Consider the following 25,837-nt stretch of genomic DNA (forward strand, 5'->3'; position numbering starts at 1 on the left):
TTCCAGCAGCCTTAATTCTAACTTTTGATTCATCCAGCCTGGCATTTTGCATGATGTACTCTGCATATAGTTAAGTAAATAAGGTGACAATATACGGCCTTGTTGTACTCATTTTCCAATCTTAAACCAACCAGTTGTTCTTTATTCAGTTCCAATTTTTGCTTCTTGGCCCACATACAGGTTCCCCAGGAGACAAGTGATGTGATCTGGTACTCCATTCTGAGGAGTTGCCACATTTTGTTTTGATCCACAGGAAGGCTTTACTGTAGTTAATGAAACAGAAGTAGATTTTTTTTTTTTCCTGGAACTCCCTTGCATTCTCCATAATACAGCAGATATTGGCAATTTGGTCTCTAGTTCATCTGCCTCTTTGAAAACCACTCTGCTCTTCTAATAATTCTCAGTTTGCATATTGCTGAAGTCTCGCTGGCAGAATCTTAGAATAACCTTACTGGCATGTGGAATGAGCACAATGGTTCAATAAAGAAGGCATTGGCCTTCTTCAGGATTGGGGCATAAACTGAACTTTCCAATCCAGTGGCTACAGCTGAGTTTTCCAAATTTGTTGGCATATTGAGTACAACACTTTAACAGAATCATTTTTAGGATTTTAAACAGCTCAGCTGGAATTCTATCACCTCTACCTGCCTTATTGCTAGCAATGCTTCCTAGGGCCCACTTGATTTCATTCTCCAGGATGTGTAGTTCTGGATCAATAACTGTACCATTACAGTTTTCTGTGATATTAAGATGTTTCTTGTATAGTTTTTCTGTGTATTCTTGCCACCTCTTCTTAATCTCTTCTGCTCAGTCCCTACCATTTTTGCCTTTTATCACACTTGTTTTTGCATGAAATGTTTCCTTAATATCTTGAATTTTCTTTTGTACTTCAAGGCCAAATTTACCTGTGATTCCAATGATCTTTTGATTTTCTACTTCAGCATTCCAATCACCAAGATGGATGTAACTTTTTTTGGGGTATTATTTCTAGAAGATGTTGTAGGTCTTCATAGAAATGATCAACTTTGGTCTCTTCAGCATCAGTATTTAGAACATGGGCTTGTATTACTGTGATGTTGAATAGTTTGCCTTGGATTCAAGTAGATACCATTCTGTCATTTTTAAGATCATATCCCAGTGACTTTTTTTTTTCATGTTTTTATTTTTTGACAATGAAGGGAGTACTCCATTTCTTCTAAGGGATTCTTGTCCACAGTACCATATGCAGTAATCACCTGAATTAAATTAAATTAAATTAAATTCACCCACTCCTGTCCATTTAAGTTCACTCACACCCAAGATGTTTATTCTTTCCATCTACCATTTGACCGCATCCAGCTTACCTTGGTTCATAGATCTTACATTCCAGGTTCCTATGCAATGTTGATCTTCACAAAATTGGACTTTCTCCTTTTGTCACCAGACACATCTGCAGCTGAGATTCCTTTCAGCTTTGACCTAGTGGCTTCATTAGTACTGGAGCTGCTTGTAGTCATCCCCCACTCTTCCCCAGTAGAGTACTGGACACCTTCCAACTTGAGGAATTCATCTTCTGATGTCATCTCTTTTATCATTTTAGTACTGTCCATGGGTTTGTTTTTGGCAAAGATATTGAAGTGGTTTGCAATTTCCTTCTTCAGCAGATCACCTTTTGTCAGAACTGTGCACTATGACCTGTCTGTCTTGGGTAACCTTGCACAGGATAGCTCATAATTTCATTAAGCTACAAGCACCTCTGCCAGAACAAGGCAGTGATCCAAATGAGGCACTTGTTCATTATCTATGGAATATTTAAAAGTGAACTTGTGGCAAATGCTTTGTAGATACTGCTTTAAGATCGAGCCCACTATCTCTATTGAAGCAGCTAGGTGACTTAGTGGATAGAGCAGGGCACTTCATATAGGGTCAAGAAGACCTGTGTTTGAATCCAATTTCAAACAGTTACTAGTTACATGACCTAGGAAAATTATTTGACCTCTGTTTACACCTGTTTTCTCAACTGTGAAATGAAGAAAATAATATCATCCACCTCTACTTGAATGGTTGCTGTGAGGACCAAGTAAGAAGATATTTGTAAAGCACTTAACACAGTGCCTAGTACAGAGTAGCCTCTATAGAAATGCTTATTCCTTTTCCCTACCATTAACTGAGACAGTAAAGGAGATTGTGTGCTTTTAGGTTTGAGGGAAAATTGTTTGTATTTCTCACCATATCTTCTCCCTTTGTAAAAGCTACTTGTTAATTGTATAAATGAATCTGGAGCCTTAATCACTATAGGGCATTGATGATGTAAGGGAGATATTGGCTACAACTGACAATTAATACTGGACATAACACAATTAAAAAAAAGAGACTTTGCATTTCATCCCTGCATTTCCCAATAGTGTGCCATTATCACAGCTTAGGTTAATTGAAATTCCCTCTATCCTTCTCGTAGTTCATAAATCACTGTCTTTTATTTTGGAAATTCATGAAAGATTTTGTAACTCATATTCATTGTCCGGAATGATGTGATTGTGTTCAAGGCAATTGGTGTAAAGAGAAAAGAAATCTGCTCCTCATCTCAGGAGACCCAGTTTCTAGTCCTGGTTCTGCTACTAGCTATTGGGAGGCCCTAGTAAGTCATTTGGCCTCTCAGGCTTCACTTTATTCATAGCATTGTTGAGCTAGGTCAGGAGCATTTAAATTGAAATCTATGAAGATGATGGTGGTATCCAGGGATGGATTTCAAAGAATCTGCTGACTTGGATTGAAAAACATTATGTCTTAATTTCCACTAAATTCTCATTGGAATGTAGTATTTCCTTCCATTGCGAATGTGGGCAACAAAACATTTTTTCGAAGAAGGGGTCCAAAGTTTCACCAAAGGGATCTGCGACCCCAAAATTAGTAAGAACCTGTAGACTAAATAATCTCTAAGTCCAATTTAAGCTCTAACAGTCTAAGTTCTAAGGTCCATTCTGACTTTGAGGTAGTGTGTTCCATGACCCAACCGTAGATGACATTCTATGTCCTATATTTCAAGGTCTCTTCCAGCTCCGACATTCTATGTTCTGTTATTTGATTTTGTATTCTGATGCTCTTGCTTACTATAAGTGTGAGACTTAGAGTAATTACAGAATGAGAGAAATTTCAATCTAATACAATAAACATTAATTAAGCACCTATTACTTGTCAGGTAGTGAGCTAAGCATCTGGGATACAATCAATCCCTTCGCTCAAGGAGTATAGCAAAACATAAAAGGGGGTAACCAGCATGGGCATTTTGTTGTCCAGAGTTAAAATCAGAAAGAGCAGCAGATGCAAAGTGAAGAGGAATTTCAGAGGAAAGGTAGTCTAATCCCCCCCCTCCTTAGTGTGTCAGAGTATGTAGAGTGAGCCACCCTAATTTTTTTTTTTTTGCTTTTTTGGTGAGGCAATTGGGGTTAAGTGACTTGCTCAGGGTCACACAGCTAGTTAAATGTCAAGTGTCTGAGGCCAGATTTGAACTCAGGTCCTCCTGATTCCAAGGCTGGAGCTCTATGCAATGTGCCACCTAGCTGTCCCAAGCATTAAAGTATAAAGGAAACAGCAAAGGACTTGAAGTAATGCAAGAAATGAATTTGAACTATACCTCTGATGCTGACTCATTTTTTGATCTCTATGAACTTTCCACTTTTGCAAAATGGAGGGGGGGGAGAAATAATAGTACTTTTAGTGTGAGCATTAAATTCAATGATGTACATAAAGTACATTACGAATCTTAAAGCTGACATAAATATTAGCTATTAATGTTCAGCACTTAATTATTCCTTACTTGCTCCCAGGATATATCTTTCCTTGTCTTTCCTTCTATCTATACCTCAAGCTCCATGTAAGCTTCTGTAAGAGGTAAGCTCTTTAAGGTCTTGGACTGTTCCTGGTGCCTGGACTACTACTTGTACTTTATTTTGGCTTATTCATTTTGTTTTAAATTGTTTTGAATTAAAAAAAAAAAAAGAAGCTTTGACACTGTCCTGCTGTCAGGAAGTGCAAGGATAAGAAGTCGGATTTCTTTCCTGATATTGTCTTTACCTATCTGAATGAAATATGAAAAGGGCCATTTTCTTTAAAGGTAATGACCATATTAACCTACCACTACACAGAAGTACCTCTTTATAAGGGTCATGGATCTATGGAAATGTGCAGATGAGAATGGTGATGATGACATAAGAGCAACAATTCATATTTATGTAGCTATTAGAAGAACACCAGTCCTTATCCCGACTTTCATTATCATTAGTGTACTATGGTGCAGACCTCTGGCAGCTTCAGTTAACTTTGCCCCCAGGTGGTTTGATGTGAAGCCAGCTGTGGACCCTTTAGGTAACAAGACAATTTAAGCATGGCTTAGACATTTAAGGAGGAGCTCCTGAAATCCACAGGGAACCTCCTAGTCAGTTGCTTTTAACTTTCTTGCTCCCTAGCTTTTGTTTGATATGGTCTTTCTGAACTGCTTTTTAACTACCGTGGGACCCACTTTTATTTTTTGTATCATGTTTTATTTTATTTATTAATGAAATATCCATTCATTTGCTTAATAGTAATAATTATAATATTTTTATGAAAGCAATATGATTTTTAAAAATTAAATCTTGGTTTAATATTTTGAGACATAGCTATTCAAAGTATGGTTCCAAATTCATTTTTTAAAACTTTATTATTTTTAGTTTTCAACATTTTTTCCATAAGATTTTGAGTTCCAAATTTTCTCCCCATCTCATCCTTTCCCCCACCCCAAGATGGCATGCATCCTGAATACCCCTTCCCCTAATCTGCCCTCCCTTCTATCTCTCCTTGCCTTCTCTTATCCCCTTCCCCTTCAATTTTCCTGTAGGGCAGGATAGATTTCTATACCCTATTTCCTGTATATCTTATTTCCCAGTTGCATGTGAAAACAATTTTTTAACATTTGTTTTTAAAACTTTGGGTTCCAAATTTTCTCCTTTCCTTCCTCCCCATCCACCCCCATTGAGAAGGCAAGCAACTCAATACAGATTATATATGTGTAGTCATGAAAAACATTTCCATAGTAGTCATGTTGTGAAAAACTAAGTATATTTCCCTTAATCCTATCCTGCCCCCAATTTATTCTATTCTGTCTTTTGACCCTGTCCCTCCTTAGAAGTGTTTGCTTCTGATTACCCCCTCCTCCAATCTGCCCTCACCTCTATCATCCTCCCACTCTCTTGTTCCCTTCCCCTCCTATTTTCTGTATGGTAAGATAGATTTCCATATTAATGTGTATGTTATTCCCTCCTTAAGCCAAATCTGATGAGAATAAGATTCACTTATTCCCTCTCACCTTCCCCCATTTCCCCTCCACTGTAAAAGCCTTTTCTTGTCTGTTTAATGTGAGATAATTTACCCCATTCTACCTCTTCCTTTCTCCTTCTCCCAGTATAATCCTCTCTTACCCCTTAATTGTATTCTCCAGATATCTCCCCTTCATCTTCAACTCGACCTATCCCCCTCTATCTATCTATCTATCTATCTATCTATCTATCTATCTATCTATCTATCTATCTATCTATCTATCTATCTATATCTATATCTATATCTATATCTATGTCTATATCTATATATACATACATATATATATTTATCTATACATACATATTTTTTCCCTCCAACTACCCCAATACTGACAAAGGTCTCATGAGTTACAAATATCATTTTTCCATGCAGGAATATAAACAGTTCAATCTTAATAAGTACCTTAGGATTTCTCTTTCCTGTTTACCTCTTCATGTTTCACTTGAGTCTTGCATTTGAAAGTCAAATATTGTATTTAGCTGTGGTCTTTTCATCAAGAATGACTGAAAGTCCTCTATTTCACTGCATATCCATTTTTTACCCTGAAGGTTTATACTCAGTTTTGCTGGGTATGGGATTCTTGGTTGTAAACCTATCTCCCTTGCCCTCTGGAATATTATATTCCAAGCCCACTGGTCCCTTAATGTAGAAGCTGCTAAATCTTGTGGTATCCTGATTGTGTTTCCACAATACTTGAATTGTTTCTTTCTGCCTGCTTGTAATATTTTCTCTTTGACCTGGGAACTCTGGGATTTGGCTACAATATTCCTGGGAGTTTTCCTTTCCTTCAGGAGGAGATCGATGGATTCTTTCAACATCTATTTTACCCTCTGGTTCTAAAATATCAGGGCAGTTTTCCTTGATAATTTCTTGAAAGATGGTGTCTAGGCTCTTTTTTTGATCATGGCTTTCAGATAGTACAATAACTTTTAAATTCTCTCTCCTGGATCTATTTTCCAGGTTAGTTGTTTTTCCAATCAGATATTTCACATTGTTTTCTAATTTTTCATTCTTTTGGATTTGTTTTACAGTGTCTTGATTTCTCATAAAGTCACTAGCTTCCAATTGCTCCATTATAATTTTTAAGGAAGTATTTTCTTCAGTAAGCTTTTGAATTCCTTTTCCATTTGCTCAATTCTGCTTTTTAAGGCATTATTCTTCTCCTCATTGGCTTTTTGGAACTCTTTTGCCATTTGGTTAGGCTATTTTTTTAAGATATTATTTCCTTCAGTATTTTCTTGGGTCTCCTTTAGCAAGCTGTTGACTTGTTTTTCATGAATTTCTTGCATCACTGTCATTTCTCTTCCCAGTTTTTCCTCTACTTCTCTTACTTGTTTCTCAAAATCCTTTTTGAGCCATAGCCTAGGACCAATTCATATTTTTCTTAGAGCCTTCAGATATAGGAGCTTTGATTTTGTTGTCTTCTTCTGGTTGTATGTTTGCATCTTCTTTGTCACCAAAGTAAGATTCTATGGTCTGACTTTTTTGCAAGGTTTGCTCATGATCCCAGCCAATTACTTGAGTTATAAACTCTTTGTTAAGATAGGGTCTGCTTCTAGTGTGGAGAATGTACTGTCCCAAGCTTTGGGGGTTTTGTTCAGCTGTTTTTAGAGATACTTCTAGGGACCTATTCAGTTCTTCCAAGGTGATATGATCAAGGGAGAGGTATTCACTCCTTTCCTGGCCTATGTTCTGGTCTATAAGTGACCACAAGCATTCTTTTCTGCCTTGGAACTGTGAGGAGGATTTCCTGTCCACCACCACTACAAGCTCCACCATGCCAGCACTCCTCCTCACCCCAGGACTGCCACCCAGAACTGTGACCCAGATCTAAGGACGGGTTAAGCAAGAGAATCCTACCTCAGCACCAGCAAAGAAATTCCTGCAATGCCCCTCTGATCACCTACTCAAATTCCCCTCAGTCTGTGGGCCAGAAGCTCTGGAAGCAGCTGTGGCCTGGGACCGGGAGTGGGAACTATGGCTGGGATAGAGCTTCTCCCTTACTGTAGTCAACAGACATTCTCTACTGACCTTCTAAGTTTTCTTTGGCATTTGTGGGTTGAGAAGTCTGGAAACTGCCATAGCTGCCTGTGATTCAGTCCTCTGAAGACTGCTTCAGTTTTGCTGAGCCCCATTTTGCCTATGCACCCATGCCGCACTGCATTCCTCTCCCTGCCTGGCATGATATACCTTTCCAATCAACCATCCAGGTTGTCTTAGGCTGGAAATTTGTTTCACTCTGTCTGTTTGTGGGTTCTGCTGCTTTAGAATTTGTTTAGAGCCATTTTTTACAGGTATTTGGAGGGGTTTGGGGGAGAGCTCAAGAAAGTCACTGCTTTTACTCCACCATCATGGCTCTGCTGTTACCCATTTTTACTTGAGGGATATATTTTAGTAAAACAAAAAGGCTCTGAGTGATAGATTGCACTAGATGCAAAATCATTACTAGACTGTCCTCCAAGGTGATATCTTGGGGTCTAGGCTTTGAAGGACTAAATAAGCTTGAATAGAGGCTTGGGTACACATAAATAGCCTTTCTTCAAAAAGGTCCCAACCTGGAAATGCTTAAATGATCTATCTGAAGCCCTATAGTGGATGACAATTGACTTCTAAAGGAAGTGATCCTGATGAGCCCAGGCAAAATTTGAAGTAACTTTAGAATGTCTTCTACAGTATTTTTTTACTCCAGCTATACCTAAGGTATTACTTTGAATTACTGGCTTCTCAAATCCCTTCTGAATGTGATCTATTATGTTATGAGGGGGGGTTATATTATTAAAATGTACAGATACTTCAAGGTTCTCCTCTATAGCTTCTTTCTCCTCAAAGGCAGACTGGGAGGCACACTTGGCCTCCTTTGCTCTTTCCCCTTCTGTGATTATCCTTCTGCATTGCCTGGTGTGTGTGTGTGTGTTTCTAGGTACATTACCTCTAACCTGCCTGCTTTCAATGCAGCTGCCATAGTTGGTCAAATCTCTCACTTACTTTTTTTTTTTAATAACACGTACGGAGTGTGGTCTTGTAAAGACAGCTGTGTTGTCTCCACGTTTCCTCACCTCAGCCCAGGATCTCCTGGAGAAAAAAAATGAAATTAATGAGCTGTCATCCTACTCAGGCCATTCATAATGTTTCCTTCCCCTGACCAGGTTACTCCAGTGAAGGCTGGCAAAAACAGCATGCCCATTGGAGGGGAGGGTAGCTGGGCCTACTTACAGTTTCTTTAGAATTGATAGAAGGACACAGATGGACCCTCCAAGTTTGTTTTTCCTTTCATGCCACAACCCAAAACATGATTCCCATCTCTCCCTGCTCTATTTAGTTTTTAGGGCCTTCCCCTAAAACCCATCACTTTATTAGTCAGGAGATTGTTCCATCAGAAAAAGCTATGTGTGTGTATGTCTTCATTCCTTCAAGTGGGTACTACTTTTTTTTTTTATTCTCTAGCAGGACTTGCCTGAAGCAAACAGGTAAAGTTTATCTTTCCTCCCCCTCCCATCCTCTGAGTGAGTGTCTCTGCACATCTGAGTGATTCTGTGCATTTGGGCATTTCTCTGTGTGCCTGATGGGTGTCTGTCTCTGCTTGTGTGTCTCTGCCTGTTTGTGTGTCTATCTCTACATCTCTTTCATTTTTTTTCCATCTCCTGGCTGCCCTATTTACACACTGTATGTATCCTTCAGATGTCTGTCTTTTCTAAATTTTATAGTTATTCTTCTCTCATTTAAAATGTCATTTTATAGGATGTCAGATCTGGAAGAGATGTTAGGGATCACAAAGTCATGGGATCAAAGATTAAGAATTTAATGGGAACTTATTTAGTCCAACTCTTCCATTTTTCATTTGAGAAAATGGATGCCCAGGGAAGCTAAGTCAAGAGGGAGAATATTACAAGCATGGAGGACAGACAGTACAAAGGTATAGAAATGGGAGATAAAGCATTGTTAAACAGCAAGTAGACCCACAAGGCTGGGAGGTCTTTCTGTAGAAGAAAATGGAAGAGGTAGGAATGGGCCAGGTAGAAGAATTTTCATGTCAAACAGAAAAAGTTACATATTTGATTCTAAAAGTAATATGCATTCACTAGAATTTGAGTAGGGTAGATAGCTACATAATGGATAGAGCACCAGGCCGGGAATTAGGAAGACTACTCTCCATGAGTTCATATCTAGCCTCAGACATTTACTAGCTATGTGACTCTGGGCAAGTCACTTAATACTGTTTGCCTCAGTTTCCTTATCTGTAAAATGAGCTGGAGGTGGAAATGGCAAACTACCCCAGTATCTTTGCCAAGAAAACCCCAAAAGGGGTCATTAAGAGTCAGACATGACTGAAACTATTGAACAACAAGAAAGTTTAGGAGAAGTGCGATGAACTGGTCATACTTATGCTTTAGGAAAATCGCTTTGGTAACTCCGTTGGAGTAAGTGTGTTGGCAGCTTGGAGTGAGGAAGAGTTTGTGACAAGGAGGCAAAAATAGGCTGTTACGGTAGTCCAGGTGAGAGATGGTAAGGGTGTGAACCAAGCAGTCTGTGACGCGGTTCTGGAGCTTAAGGGACTGATGAGAGTTGGATGTTTTGAGAATCCCTTACAAGATGATCACTGAGCCTGTGGGGCTCATAAGGTCCTTAAAAGACAGTGCAAAGAAAATAGGATAGGGCCCAGGATAGTCCTCTGGGGGTACATCCATAGTTAAAAGTTGTAACGTAATGATAACCCAGTATAAGGAACTGAGAAAGGGTAGTCTGATAGTTAAAACCAAGGAATGGTGGTGACACCAAATCCTAGAAAGTAATGTGTTTCAATGAGGAAAGGGCAGTCACGCAAGCCATAAAATATGATGGTTAACATTTATAGAGCACTTGTTATGTTCCAGGCACTATGCTAAGTACTTTACAATTATTAGCTCATCTGGTCCTCATGACAACCCTTTGGGGTAAGCACTATTTATTATCCCCATTTTACAGATGAGAAGATTGAGGCAAATGAAAGTTAAGTGACTTCCTTAGGGTCACATGTCTAGTAAGTGTCTGAGATAGAATTTGAACTTGGCTTTCTGGAGTCCAGGCATGGCATCTTATCCAATTATGCCACCTAGCTGTCCCAGCTATATGCTGACCCTAAAAGTCAAGAGAAATGAATGTTTAGGGAAAAAAACCCAATGATATATTTGGCAATTAAGAGAGCATTGGTGACTTAGGAGAAAGCAGCAGTTTAAATTGAGTGATAAGATCAGAAGCCATAAGGTAAAAAGTTAAGAAGGGAGTGAGAGGAGAAGTGGGGACAAAAAACTGAGATAGCTTTTTCAAGGAATTTGTTTTTTAAAAAGTAAGCAGAATGAAAATCTAGTGAATTTGTATTTTGTTTTTAGGGTAAATTAGACTTGGGCATGGTTTTTAAAAAAAACAGAATGAATCAGTGGATGGAGAATGATTGAAGATAAGGGCAATAGAAGGGATGATGGTGGGGTAATCTGATGGAGAAGGGAAGATGTGAGATCAAGAGTTTGTATAGAAGGATTAATCATGGTGAGGGGAAGTCATCTTGTCACTGCAGAATGGAGTGAAGAAGGAGAAGAGACATTTGGATGTAATGTTAGAATCATAGGAGAATGGGCTCAATTTTCTCAATAAAGTATGAAACAAGGTTTTTGGGGTGGGGAGTTCAGAGAGAGGGGGCTGGTGTTGCTTGAATCCTTATCCCTAGGAGGTCACTAAGGGCTTTGAATTTTCAGCCATTTTTGTATACCCAGAATCCTAAGTTCTTTGGGCCTCTGTTTTCTTGTCTGTAAAGTATGACTAATTCTCATACTTTGAACTTGATGGTGTTACTATGGGAATCAAGCATTGGTATGTGGCCAGTGCCTCATAGCTGGTAATTGTGCGAAGAACGTGACAGTTGGTGTCCAGGAACTTGTGCATGGTATAAAGGGACCAACTGCAAGTGTGGTCCTGGATAGGTCACTTCATTTCTCCAAGGCTATTTCCCCATCTGTGCTATTGCATTTCTTATTTCATGGGGAATCTATGTTGTGGTAATAATAGGAATAATATTTATATAGCATTTACTAGAAGAGCTCAGTGTCATGATTGAAACCTGTGCCCTTTCATCTCCAGAAGTAAGACTACTTTCATTTCACCATTCTGCCTTTCAAAATGAGAAGCATCCCTAGTCATCAATACTGAAACTTGAATGTTGTAACTAATACATTTTGAGTCTACTACCATAACTATTTAGCCATGACTGCTGAGACTCGAAAGATGGAGTTTTATAAAACTTCTTGATGAGAAGAAAGGAGTATGAAGGGCATTCCAAATGGGAAAGCTATGTGAGCAAATGTATGGAAGTGAGATGGTGAAAGACATGTTTAGGAGACAGTAGACAGATTTGTGGGAACCAGAGGAAACAATTATTAGCCTTAGAGAAGAGATAAAGAAACAGACTTCCCTCCTCATCACAAAGAGAGAACAAGCTATACTGGACCAAAATGCACCATACTGTTAGATAGGGCCTCTTTATTGGTTCTTTTCATTATGTTTTTAGTTCATTGCTAGAGTAAGTGGAAAGTGTCTAAGAGTGAATATGAAATATAAAAAACAAAGGGTGTCAATTCAATTCAATTAATTTAAAGTAAACTGTTCTGAAACAAAAGATGATTTATTCATGTGGAGTAGCCCAAGACAACCCTGAAAGTTAATAATAATTGTTACCTTTTACAATCCACATCAAAGTTTACAGAATGATTTACATGTTTTATTTCATTTAAGGCTCCCAACAATCCCTGTGATGTTATTATTATCCCTGCTTTACAGATGGGGAAACTGAGGCAAACAAATTATGCAACTTGCCCAGGCAGCTAATAAGTTTCTCTGCCTATGGCAGAATTTTTATCCAGGTTTTCCTAACTCCAGGTCCAGTGCCCCATCCACTATACATCTTGCCTCTTCTGAATTGGAAAAAGCCTAGCACTAGAGTAGCAGCTGTGAAAATAGACAGAAATAAGAACACTCCTGCTCTTTCTATTGTTCCCTTCCCAGGATGAAGCAGAGAATTGACGTTGACTTTGCTAGCTCTGCCCATGTTTTTACCTGAGGCCTTTCACAGCAAATGACAAGATGGGCCTCAAAATAGAAATCAAAAGAGAGGCCTCCGGAGCAAGCAAGGTCTTTCATTGTTAATTATATCCTCCTGAAAATAGTGACTGAGGACTTGTCAAAAGTTGTAGGAAGAAAAGAAGGGAGCACGTGAATATGTGTGTTTTTTAAAGAGCGAGAATGAAGATGATTTAAAAACATGTCACTTCCCCTATTGACATGACATGTTGCATGTAAGTCAGAATATTCCGTGATGTGGCAGCTCCAATGGGAACTGGAAGCTGTCTTGTCTAATGATGAGATGGTGAAATGACAATTTGTACCTTAGTTTCTTCTCCCCTGTGGGCTGCCAAGGCTTTATGTTAACCTCAGGGTTTAGTCTTCCACCTTGCATGAGAATGGGAATGTTAGGGGTCCCAAAGTAATGTCTGAGGGTATATGTGGCAGGATGGGGAAGCATGGCCGCAATAATTGTTCTCAGTGATGGCGATAACTCATAATGCATCTCATTTAATAGAACTGGGTATAACTGGATTTTTTTCCATCATTCTATTCATGGCAGATAAAGACAAATCCTGTAAAACTAGGAACAACCACTGCTTGCTGTGAATAAAGGATATGAAATTGAAACATGTGAGCAAAGTGCTTATGCTTCAAGGATCTGTGATTTTTTTGTCTTGAGGGGGACTCTGCAATGATGGAGATCATGACCCTTTCCTCAAGAGATGGTCTCTGAGTGTTGTGGTGGCTGAAACATTCATCTCCTTGTGACCAAATATAGTTAGGCGAATCCTAGAACAAACATAGTGTGTTACCAGGCTCATATTCTCAGAGCCTTAACCTTTTCATTCTTAGTTTTGTCAGCTGTAACATGAGATGGTTGGACTAGATGGTCACTTTGGGCCCTTCCAGTCAGTGGTCCTTTGATTAGGAACCTTTCTGAAGGTTTTTCTACACTGGTATAGCCTTGAAAGTGCTTAAGTCACCTTTACAAGTTACTAGTTAGTATTGTTGGAATCTGGGTCAGATCCAGTTGTCAGAGAGGAATTGGAGTCCAGGTAAAAATTTCTTAGCATAACATCTGTCCCAGAATTCTCAGTAATAGTTGCATCTTCTCTATCTCCCCTAAATGTATGTGGTTGGAAAACCTTTCTCATAGAAGCCCATCCCCTTTCCTAAGAGAATTGGGGGAACTATGTCTATGTTTCATGAAAAACCTGTATTTGGGGAAGCGCTCTGCCCTTCCCTACCTCTTGAGGGTCCATTTCTTTCTTTCTTTTTTTTTTTAAACTCCACAATAGTTTTCTTATGTACAGAATGTTCACTATAATGAAAGATCTTGGGGCCTGAATGTGAAAAGAATCATGATGGCGGTTTATAGATAGAGCAGACCACAAAGGAGAGTCGTCTGAGGACTCGAGCGGCACGTCCTTGTCCTTTACAATCCTGCCAAGTCAGCCAGCCAAGTCTCCTGGGATATGGGATCAGCTTCAAGGTGGATTCCTTCCATCCACGAAGGTCACGACTTGGTGCTCCACAAAGAACAATTTGCTCACCTCCGATGATCTGCTCCAATTGCATCTGTGAGTTGGCTGAAAACCTGCCCTTCCAGAAGGGCCTCTAGCTCCCGCTTGATTTTCCAGACCGCAGTAAACTCCATATATATCTGCACCAAGGAGGCACCGGCGCAGATCTTCTCCAGCGCATCCTGCCTACTGCTGATCCCACCTACTCCAATTATAGGAATTTTGCCTTTGGTGAGTGAGCACATCTCACTCACTGTCCAGGTCGCTAGGTCTTAGCGACTCAGTCCTCCCACTTCAGATCTAAATGCAACCTGCAGGCTGGCAGGACGCTGCTTGACCACACCGGCTATCTCCGTCTTGTCCTGGGCTGTGGAATTCGGGGCAATTTTCACTAGCTGGTGTCCACCCTGTAAGGCGTCCCTCTCCTTCAGGACCCTCTAGCAGCTGGTGCAATTCTTTCCCTGCAGATTCCTCAGGCCAGGAGTATCGGGGCTGGAAGCATTCGCCACCAGGTAGTCTGTCCGTAGCCGCATCACTCGGACTCCTTCTGCGTAATCGGCCGCAGCATCCGAGGAGCTCTTATTCTTTACCAAGTTTATTCCTAGCAGCATCCCATCTTGGGTGACCTCAGCCTGCTCTTGCTTCAGTGCCCTAACCTGCAGCCATTCCCTGGGGCTTTCGCAGTCTAACGCCCGGCACCCAAACTTCAGGTATGCTGGAATCTGGAGGGCTGAGCGGGGGAGGAGTGCCACGGAGATGTAGGGAATGGTGAGTCTGTGAGCCAGCTCCGGGTCTACCAGCCTCTGAAGCATGGGAGTCAGGCACTGGGCGTGGAGGCGCTCATCCCCCAGGGGGTCAGGTGGGAGGTGATGATCAGTCCTCCACGTCCTAGGATCATCACTGCCTCCCGGGATTCCACAGCAGCTGCCTGTCACTGTGCGAAACCCCGCCCCTGGTTCCACGATCATTGGCTGAGAACTGTGCGGCCTCCATCCAATCAGAAGGGGCAGCACAGCTGGACACCGGAAGGCCTCAGCAGGGAGTGGTTAACCCCCACCCTCTTTTCACTGAGGAGGAAACAGAGATCTGCAGGTCGGAAGTGGGGCTGAAGCCTCAGTCTGAGGGGGCCCCTCACTCTCATTGGGGAAGGGGCCAGGGGGCGGGGGAAGGCCTAGAAGATCCCCTTCTTCTTGGCGCGCTATTGAGGGCCCGAGTCACTGAATGGCCGCTGCCTCACTCAAACTGAGACCCGGGAAAGACCTAGCTTAAAAAGGCCGGGGCCTCCCACGGCATCCTGGGCCATCTCCAGACATCCTGATCTTTATCCGGCTACAGGACCCAGATGGCTGCGGAGGAGCAAGTAAGGCTGGTGACCTTGCCCAGCCCTGCCTCACTTAAATCCGATTGACTTGCAAGTCGTGGCATCCCCCAGCTGATGTCCTGGGCCTATTGGAGAACTAAGGACAAAGCACACCCCTCGAGGCTAAGATCTGTCTAGGGAAGTTTGCACCTTGACTTCTAGCCCTGGAGGACCCAGCCTGCCTCCCACCTGGGCAGTTTGAGGTGTAGACAAAGCTGTCTCCTTCCTGGAGAACCCACGTCCCTGAAAAAAAATCCCCTCTCCATGAACAGGCAGGTGGCTCTGAGGTTCGTACCCCTGTCTACACTCTGTCCTAAAACTGCCCAGCGGGTACACTGCTAAGCCCTCGGAACTGTCCCAGAACCCGAGAACTCATATCTTTTCAGAATCTTGCTCCTATTCCTGGTATAATTTGTCGTCAGACCGGGAAATTGCATCCCCAAGGTAACGAAGCCGTAGTGTTCACTCCCCTAATGTCCCTGTTTGGGAGAAAATAATCAGTGTGTCATTTTCCTTCCTCTTTCCCCCTGCCCCCATTATGTACATGCACACATACACACAGATTTGCATACTGTTTATGACTTTTTATGGTTTATTTTCGACATTGTGATGAAGTGTCATGACTTGAGTAGGAGAGCAAAATATGAGGAAAAGTTGGGTTGCCGGAAGTTGGGAAGCATGAAGAAAATCTTTAAAAGGGAGGGGGGAACATGTATTTACTACTGACTCTAAATTATATGGCTAGAAAGGCTATTTCACGTCATCTAGTGAATATCTAAGTTTTGCAGGTAGAATAATAAGACTAGAGGCCCAAATTTACCTTGATCTTCTGCCTTAAGCTGACTTTCTGTAGTGTGGCATAATGAAAATAACTATGCATTTGTTTTAGTCGGGATATTCAAGTCCCAATGTCTGTGTGACTTGACTCAAACATCTCTTATCCTCATCTGAAAGATCAAGGATTGGCCTAGATGAGAGGGGTTGAATGGCCATGGAATCAGATGAAATGTGACTGGTTAATGTTTAACAAAAGAAGTGAAAATACAATAGGACATAATGCTGACATGTAGTTTTCTAATTCCATATACAGCCCATGAAGATCTTTATGTACTGTTTAGTGACCCTGTTTCTGTTTGCATCTGGCATCCCTGGCCTAGATGATTTCAAAGGTTTCTTCCAGCTATAAAATTTTTGACCATGTGAGTCTCCAATCTTCTCCCTTATTACCATAGACCTATGATGTGGGAGGTTGGGGGGAGAGCACTGTATTTAGAGACAAAGGGCCTGTGTTCAAATGCCAACTCTGCCATTTAATGACTTAGCCAAATGATCATGTGGCCAAATGATGATTGCCCAATCATTTAACCTTTCTGGGCTGCAGTTTCCTCATCTGTAAAATGAATGGGTTGGATTAGATCCTTCTAAGTTCCTTTGTGGCTCTGCCTCTGTGAATCGAATGCTCGAAGCCTAGACCAAACCACATGTACCTCCAGAATTGGTAACAGTGAAGGGCATCAATGTAATTAGTCTGTTAATTTAGCAAGCTGAGAGTGGTGGATAGAAAGCTAGATTTAGAATCAGGATGACATGAGTTTAAATACTGTGTCTGACTACGTACTAGCTATGTGACAATATTAATGTCACTTAATTTTTGTCTTACAGAAAACTCTTTAAGACTTCTCTCCTCAACTTGTTTTTATTCCATGTGAAAAAAAATCCTAGGTATGTAGATAGTATACCTGATAGCTTAAAATAGGGAATGAAGTGGCATTTATAAAATGAGTATATATACATGGATTGTTTAAATATATGCATGAGGTTTTTGGGTGGCACAGCTAGATAGATATTGAAATCTGACCCACCCCTTTCCAGAGCATACATTGATTTCTACCTTAAAGAGAGCAGGGAAAAGGCTGTTGTTTGAGGTTAACTACTTTCCTCATGTACCTCCAAAAGGAATATTGGTTAGAATTCTATCTCTCTGCCTTCTTTAAATATTGCTAGGAGAGCAATTTTAGAGATTTAAAATAAAAGCCACTTCTCCATTCTTACTATCAATTTTATTAATCTCATTTTTCATTTTTAGGACTTAAAATTTAGTGTTTAGTTGGGATTTTTAATTTGTTCTTTTTCTATTTTTTTTAAAATTGCATAACCAGTTCATTAGTCTGTTCTTTCTCTATTTGATGTAAGCATTTAGAGAGATACATTTTCCTCTGATCAATGCTTTTGCTGTATTCTGTTGGGATATGTATGAATATGTGTGTACACATACATATATACATATATATACACACATATACATATATACATATGTATATGTGTGTGTTGACTTTTAAAATAAAATTTTCTAGATTATAGCTAGAGAAATCAAACTTTACCTCTGTTCGCTCTTAAGAAGGAAAGTAGCCCAAGCTTAGACCAACTGGCTTGTTGTCTCTTCCCACCAAATATTCATTACACAAAAAGCCATTATAAAGGGCAAATAGTAAGTAAACCAATTTACATAAGCTAATAATAAAGAGAAATTGTAGAAATTATTCAGATTAGAATATATTGGGAAATATACAATAGTGTATGAGCTCATTTTTCACCTTGTAAGCTTTATTGATATTTTCTTGATATTTTCTGTTTCTTACATCACAGTCAATCCCAGAGAGTCATCTTTGGGAAATAGTAAATAAGACATAAGATTTTTTATAGGAAAAAAGATTTTAACATGACTATTGGATCCATTGAAAAAGTACAGCAACACTTGCAGTATGTAACACCTGTAGGTTGGATGTGTCTTCTCATGTCTTTTCATTTGAGTTTTTATGATTTTATTACCTTCACTTTCGATTTTGTTTTTTGTGTATTGCTCTTTACGTTTGCATTGTTGTAGTTACTTTGGATGTTGTTTTCTTGGCTCCATTTACTTCATTGTGCATAAGTTTGTATAAATCTTTCCACACTTCTCTGTATTCATCACACACATCATTTCTTACAACATTGGAATGTAATAATCCATTGCATTCATGTCCCACAATTTAGCTGTTCCCCAATTGGTAGGTAGCTACTATGTTTCTGATTCTTAGCTACCACAAAAACAGTGCTATCACAGAAAGTATTTTGGCATGTATGGGAGCTCTTTTTCTTATCAATGGCTTCCTTGGGATGTAAGTTCAATAATGAAATCTCTAGTCTAAAAAGCCTGGACATTATAGTCACATTATTTGAATAATTCCAAATTGCTTTCTAAAACGTTTGTACCATTTCACAGCTTCAACAACAATGCAATGTTGCTATCTTTCTACAATACCCTAACACTGACTATTGACAATTTCCTGGGTATGGGGTGAAATCTCAAGGATTGTTTTTATTTGCATTTCTCTTATTAGTAATTTGAAGCTTTTTATCATGTGGTTGTGAATATTTTGCAGTTCTCCTGTTGAAAATTGTTCATATTCTTTGGGGGATGGATCTATTGGGGGAATGACTGTTGTGTGTTTGTATATGTGCTTCTATGTATGTGTATTTATATATATATATATATATATATATTTGTATACATATACATACATACACATGTATGTATGTGTATGCCATAATGAAAAACGCTATTATCTCTTAAGAAATAAAGGGAAGGTGAGAGTTTGGAATACTGTAGGGAAAGAATTTGAAGAAACTGACTTTAAAATATAGAAATTTGTTAAAGTAAACTTAAGTCCTAATATGCATATATAGTAATGGGGTTATGTGTACATGATGGTAGAGGTCATCAGTCAGGGGGCATCTAGTGGACAGAGGAACTGAAAAGGAGGGATAAGATGGGATGACAATTATATGTATCATAGGAAAGAAAGGAATAAGTGATTAGGTATGACCTCTCACCATACAGCAACTTCTCTTGCTACAAGTCAGCTGAATCATGTGAGATGCTAAAGTTCCTGATATGTACTTTCAGAAATTTATTATCATTCTAATACCTTACAAGGTTAACTAACTAAAGAAGTGGTAGCAGGAGGTCATAAGTGGAATATGTATTCAGAGTTTGATGGGAAAGGGAGGCAAGTCTCAGACCTCTTGCTATCGGTGCTGATAGCTGCAAGCATGAGGGAGAATAAAGAGGATCAACGATATAGATCTTAGTGGGCATGGCATCCTCTTTGTCTTGGGGAGAATCTGTTTTCAGGAGAGAAAGAAAGCCAGGAAGTGTCCAACTGGTCTCAGAGAAAACTTTTTTTTTGCCTGGAGAAAGGTTGTTGTGGAGTTGAAGGGGAAAGCATTTTGTACTCATGCTCTGAATTAATGGAATTGCTCTTATTTTCTTAGACTTTCAGTCTGTATAGTAGACCAGAAAGTAAAATCTGGTTTAAAGTCTAAACAATCTTATTATTAAGTAGAATTTAAGAGGAAGAAATGGGGGAATATTATTTCACTGATAAAGCCATTTATATGTATAGTTATATCAGATAGGACAAGCCATAGCCTTGAAATTTCCACAAGTATTTGAAGGGGTATCACATAGAAGAGAAAATGGACTTCTTCTCTTTGGGCAGAGCCAAGAGCAGTGAGTTAAAGATACCAACAAATGCTTTTAAGGCTTAAAGTGAGGAAAAAACTTAACAATGAGAGCTCTCCAGAAGTGGAAAGGGCTATCTCCTGGGGTATACATTTCCCTTCTTGAGATCTTCAAACAAAAGCTGAAAGAGCTGGTTGGACAGATTTATTGGTGGGGTAAATTTCTGGGGGTGGGAGAGATTCTCATTTAGGTTTAGTATAAAAGTGGTGGCCTGTGTGGTGCCTGAGATTCCGTGACTGTGACACTGCATTTTTCTGTTGATTTCCCCACCCTCAAAGTTTGACAAAATATGAATGGCACAGGTCATAACTGTAGCTTTTCCTAAAACCTTAAAATAAATCACGGTTCTAAGGAGCATTAAGCATCCCTGCTGCATGGTATTTTGTTATTAAGGAGGCATTTAATGAGTAAGGCAGCTGATCAGAATTGGGGAAGGGGCAGAATGAAGAGAACATTTGAGAAAACTAAAATAAAGCTCACTCAAAAGTGTTTAACAGATTGAATATGTTTGATGTTTAACTCTTAAGTCTCTTGGCTGCATCACCCCAAAGGTTTCTTTAAACCAAATCCCTAAATCCTACTAGTCCCTCCACATTTATTCTTGGTTTTGAGTTTCTTCTTAGGATAATACTACCTTATTTAGGTCTATGATCAAGAACTTAGGCTGCTGACCTTGACAGCAACTTAACAGTGCCACCATCTGTATGCATTTGAAGACCATGACCACTAACTTTAAGTATTCATACTACAATGTTGCCCAGCAAGCTGTTCCTGAGCATCTTAATTAAAACAGTGCTCTGAATCCAGCTCCCTGGTATCCTAAGTTAAAGTTTCTGGATTTCCCCTCCTCTGTCACACAATCTAAGATGATGTGATCCATTCCTCTTAAGTTTACCATAATTTCCAGTATAGGAACCATTTCTTTCTTGGTAAAATTCTATTTTTTTGTAGATCCTTGTCCAAATTCAGAGAAGACAGGGAACTGAAATATCAACTGTGATTGGTCAGAGGACAAAATAAGATAATATGTATAAAGTGGTTCACATACTGCAAAAAGCTGCATTGATTTTAGCTACCATCGTTATGGAGGCATCTACATGGCTCCATGGGTAGAGTGCTGTGCCTGGAGTCAGGAGGACCCGAGTTTAAGTCTGGCCTTTGTGACCCAGGGCAAGTCACTTAACCTCTGCTTTACACCACTAGAGAAGGAAATGGCAAACCACTCTAGTATCTTTGTCAGGAAAACCTCATGGACAATATTGGCATATTATGGTCCACTGGGTCATGAAGAGTTGGACGTGACTGACTGAACAACATTGTTGCTGTAATGATAATCTCTGTGAAGGTACTCTTCCCCCCAAAAACAAAGATTTTAATGCAGTCAGATCAATTCATCCTACAAAATAAAGACAGCTGATTCAAGAAAGGCAGAGGAAAGCAGAAAAGCAGTTGCTGATGAGATCCTGGGTCAAAATCGCACAGAATTACATTAGTATTCTTTTTTATATAGATATAGTTTATATATACACATACATAGTTTGCATATATGTACACACACATGTACATGCATATACACATATATGCATATACTCATATGCACACACACCTTACACTCACATACACACATGTGTATATGTATATATGTATGCACACACATATACACGTACATATACACAGGCATGTGCACATATATACACCTGTGCACGCACAAATATATACACATGTGTATGCATATATAAGTACATATATACAGAAGTATGTGCTTATATAGTATGCATTTATATATGTATATGTACACAGATATGCATATATATACTATATACATATATAGTGTGTATGTATATATGTTTGTGTGTATATGCATATGTATAAGTATATATGTCTATATATACATGCATACACATATATTGCATGTGCAGTCACATACAAGTTCTCACCTAATAAAAGGTGACCTCTTTGAGGGCAGAGATGTTTTTGGTTTGGGTTTTATTTTGTTTTATTTGTTTTTATTTTTAAATATTTTGTTTTCTATATATCCCCAGTGTTTGACTGGATGCCTTGTACTTAGTACATAATGAGTGCTTTTTAACAGACAGACTCCTCTTAGCCAGGTGTACTAATGTGTCAGTCCTACCCCTGCAACATTTTTAGGACTATCACATTTCAATCTAGGCTTTACAACTGGCTGCTCATTCTGTAAATAAATTATGTAGTGAGTAGTGAAACTTCAAATGCAAATAAAAACTTTATCAAAAGACACTACAGGTCTATTCACAACTTTATTTTTTAAGACATGGTTCAGAATCTTTAGGCTAATGAACTTTGCAACTAGGTGATTGAAGGTTGTGTCAAAATGAGGGTTTTTAATCACCATAATCCTCTAAAGAGAAGGCTAAAATTGCTTAAAAATGAAGGTTTAACAAGCAGGAGAGGCTCCTTGAGGGAAACTAAGGCTTATAAATGTCATTCCAAGTACAAATCCATGAAAAGGGATATAATGACTTAATGCTATAGTTTTAAAAACTCTATCTAGACCAATTTGTTAAAGAATTACAGCGTGCAGCCTTAGGACAATTTTCTTAGAAGCCGTTTTTTTGAAGATTACAGCCCCCAGGATGGCATGTGTGCAATGATGTTTTTTCCAACCTTAATCAGAAATGGTAAGAATGGAGGCTATGATATTGGAGGAAAAAGGGAAGTAAAAAAAAAAGTCCTCAAAATTTGTTGGAGCCTGTTTATAGGGCATTTGGAGAAGAGTATTCCTGACAGTTGAGTAATTATCACTAGAGGCAGGAATAAGGCCTGTAATTTAATTAGTTTGAAGAACTTCTAGATTAGCAAATTCCATCCAGCAATACAGTTTTGAAAGTTCTTTGTAACTCAGAGCAACAGAGAATAATTCTAAAGCATTGAAAATTTAAATAACTTTCCTAGGGTCAAGTAGCTAGTATATATGAGACTCAAGATTCAAATTCAGATTTTCCAGGCCTTGAGGCAAGCTATCTTTTCACTATACTATGCTGACTAATTAGCTATATTTCCTACCATTTCCTATATCCATTTTTTTGCAGTGTGTGTTCTTTTATTTTCTTGGTCATCTGAACTATAATATGAACTCAAACATATAGTGCTTTTAAAGTTGGCAAAATGCTTTATATCTGTTACCTCTTTTACTCTTTCCAATGAACCTGTGAGCTAGTTGTCTAGCCCAGTGCCTGACACATAGTAGGCATTCAATAAATGTTTATTGATTGACTGCCGTTACTATTTCTGTTTTACAGATGAGAGAACTGAGACACAGTTAGCCTAAGCTATATGTATTTTGGAGGCAGGAGCTGAAACTAAGCTTTTCTTTCCCCCAAGTCAGTGTTCTCTACAGGGCACCAAGCTGCCTCTCAAATTAGAATGTGGCTAGTGCATAGGAGAGTTACAAAGCATTGGGAGAGTTTGGAACAAAGGACTTTAACAATTTTTGTATGTGACCTGGGCTCACTCCATTGGCAGTCTAGTGAAGCCTATGAACTACTAAAGAAAAACAAGTTTTTAAATGCACAAAATCTATTATACAAGAAGGATTTTTAAAATTCAACAAAGTATTAAAAATGCCAACAGAATAATTATATTAAAATCTAGTATGCTATTTATACCTCTATCTATTCATTTATCCATTCGTCCATAGTCCCCCATCACCTAAAGTTCAAGAACTCCAGATCAAGAATGCCTGATTTAGAGGGAAGGAGATAACACTTCTGTGTGATGCTCCACAAGTCACTTAACCCTGTTTACCTCAGTTTACTCATCTGTAAAATGAGTTGGAGAAAAAAATGGCAAACCACTCCAATATCTTCTATAAGAAAACCCCAAATAGGTGTTGCAAAGAATTGAACACAATTAAAAACAATTAAACAACAACAACAAAAGGACCCTGGAGTCTACTCAGTTCAACCCCATTCATTTTGAATGAGACACACAGGCTCAGAGGGGTTTTGCTTGCTTAGGATCACATAATGTCTAAGGCAGGATTTGAAATCGGACCTTCCTGCCTCCGAGAGCGGTTCTAGATTCACTGTACCACCTAAGTCTCTTAGTCTCATTATTTCTCTGGTTTCCTGCTTCTTCAGGGCTATCTTGTATCTCTTTTTATAGATATATATAGATATAGATATAGATATAGATATAGATATAGATAAGATATAGATATAGATATAGATATAGATGTACTTGTTGCTGCTGCCCTGGTGGAATGTGAGCTACCTAATAACAGCCGTTGTTTGCCTTTGTCATATTTCAGGTACTTAGTACTGTGCCTGGCATATAGTAGGCACTTAAGAAATGCTTGTCGATTCACTCATTCATCAACAGATATTTATTGAGCACCAACCATGTCCCAGGAGCAGCCATAAAAGTCACGAAAATATATCTGTGAATTCACAATCACATTTGGCAGTTTTTTATGGCCGTCTTTGATTCGATTCTTTATTTGACTGTGCCATTCCCTTGAAACTTGAGTGCTTCAACATTTTTAGCTAAATTATTTGGAATAATTAACTAATCTCAAGAGTTCACCAGCCTCTTACAGGGACAGCTATCAGTCTCTCCACAATGTCATAAATTTTGGCATAAACTTCCTTCTCTGAGGGCTCTGAAACTACAGCCCCAAGTAAAATTTCTTTAAAAACAGAATCTGATTCAATTTGTTTTGTATTGCCACTGCCTTGTGTGAGAGAAGGAAGTAAGTGTTTATTTAGTGCCCACAATGTGCTGGCACTGTTCTAAGTGCTTTGTGCATAGTAGGTGCATAATGAATTTTTATTGATTCCTTGCTCTCTCCAAGTTTCATGATAGATGTTATTTCTTTATTGAAGTTCTTTGTGGATCTTTTCCTGTCCTCATTTCTGTATATGTGTGAAAATCCTCTCCAGTTTACCTTACATTTACTTATTCATGTACCTATTATTTCCTCTAGTAAAATGTGAGCATCTTGGGGCTGTTTCTATCTGTCTTTTTATTCTCAATCCCTAGCTTGCATGTAGCAGGTACTTAATAAGTATTTATATATTATTTTATTATTTTTGTTGTCAGTGCTGGGTCTAGAGTGAGGAGGTCCTGCAAATATGACCTCAGAAACTTACTAGATGTGTGACTCGAGGCAACTCACTTAGCTTCTGTTTTCCTCATTCCTTCATCTGTAAAATGGGGATAATAACAACACCTATCTCCCAGGGCTGTTCTGAGGATCCAATGAGATAGTAATTGTGAAGTGATTAGCACAGTGCCTTCCTAATGTGGTAAGTGCTATAAAAATGTTAACTACATAAGTAACATCTAATATTTACATAATGCTTTAAAATTTGCAAAGTGTTTTGCATTTATTATCTCATTTGATCCTTATGACAACCCTGGGTAGTAAGTGTAATTTTTATTAGCAATTTACAGAAGAGGAAGTTGAGGTTGACAGAGGTTAAGTGATGTGTCTGGGGTGACACAACTTGTAAGTGTCTGAGGTTGATTTCAAGCTTGGATGTCTCGGGCTTCAAGTTTAGCGCTCACTCACCTAGATGCCTTAAAGGAATTGAATTAAAGCTAGAATATAGCCTGAAGAAGCAGAAAAGGCTGGATGGGATGTCTCATATATTGGAGATATTTAGTCTAGAGAAGAGAATTCTTATAGGAGAATATAATTGTAGTTTTCCAATAAATGAATATTAGTAATATGGAAAAGAGGTTAGACTTATTTTCCTTGGGACCAGAAAGCAAAACTATGATCTACTGGTGATCATCAAGGGAAGTACATTTTGACTCATTATAAGGAAATGTAATAGCAATTAAGAATTTCAAGCAAAGGTATAGAAATCCTTACTAAGTAGTAATGTGAAATCTAGGTAACCACCTGTTGGGGATATTATAGAATAAATTTCCAAACAAGTGTGGGTTGGGCTAGATGTCCTCAGTGGTTCTTTTCTA

General features: G+C 39.0%; 1 pseudogene; it reads right to left on the reverse strand.

Annotated features, from left to right (window-relative positions):
• Positions 1-13,797: 13,797 nt before the first annotated feature.
• LOC110201918 (dihydroorotate dehydrogenase (quinone), mitochondrial pseudogene) overlaps positions 13,798-25,837 on the reverse strand; it is a 29,343-nt pseudogene continuing 17,303 nt past the window's right edge.

The sequence above is a fragment of the Phascolarctos cinereus genome, unplaced genomic scaffold (genome assembly GCF_003287225.1).
Source record: "Phascolarctos cinereus isolate Bilbo 61053 unplaced genomic scaffold, phaCin_HiC Scaffold_9;HRSCAF=440, whole genome shotgun sequence".
NCBI classification, from domain to species: Eukaryota; Metazoa; Chordata; class Mammalia; order Diprotodontia; family Phascolarctidae; genus Phascolarctos; species Phascolarctos cinereus.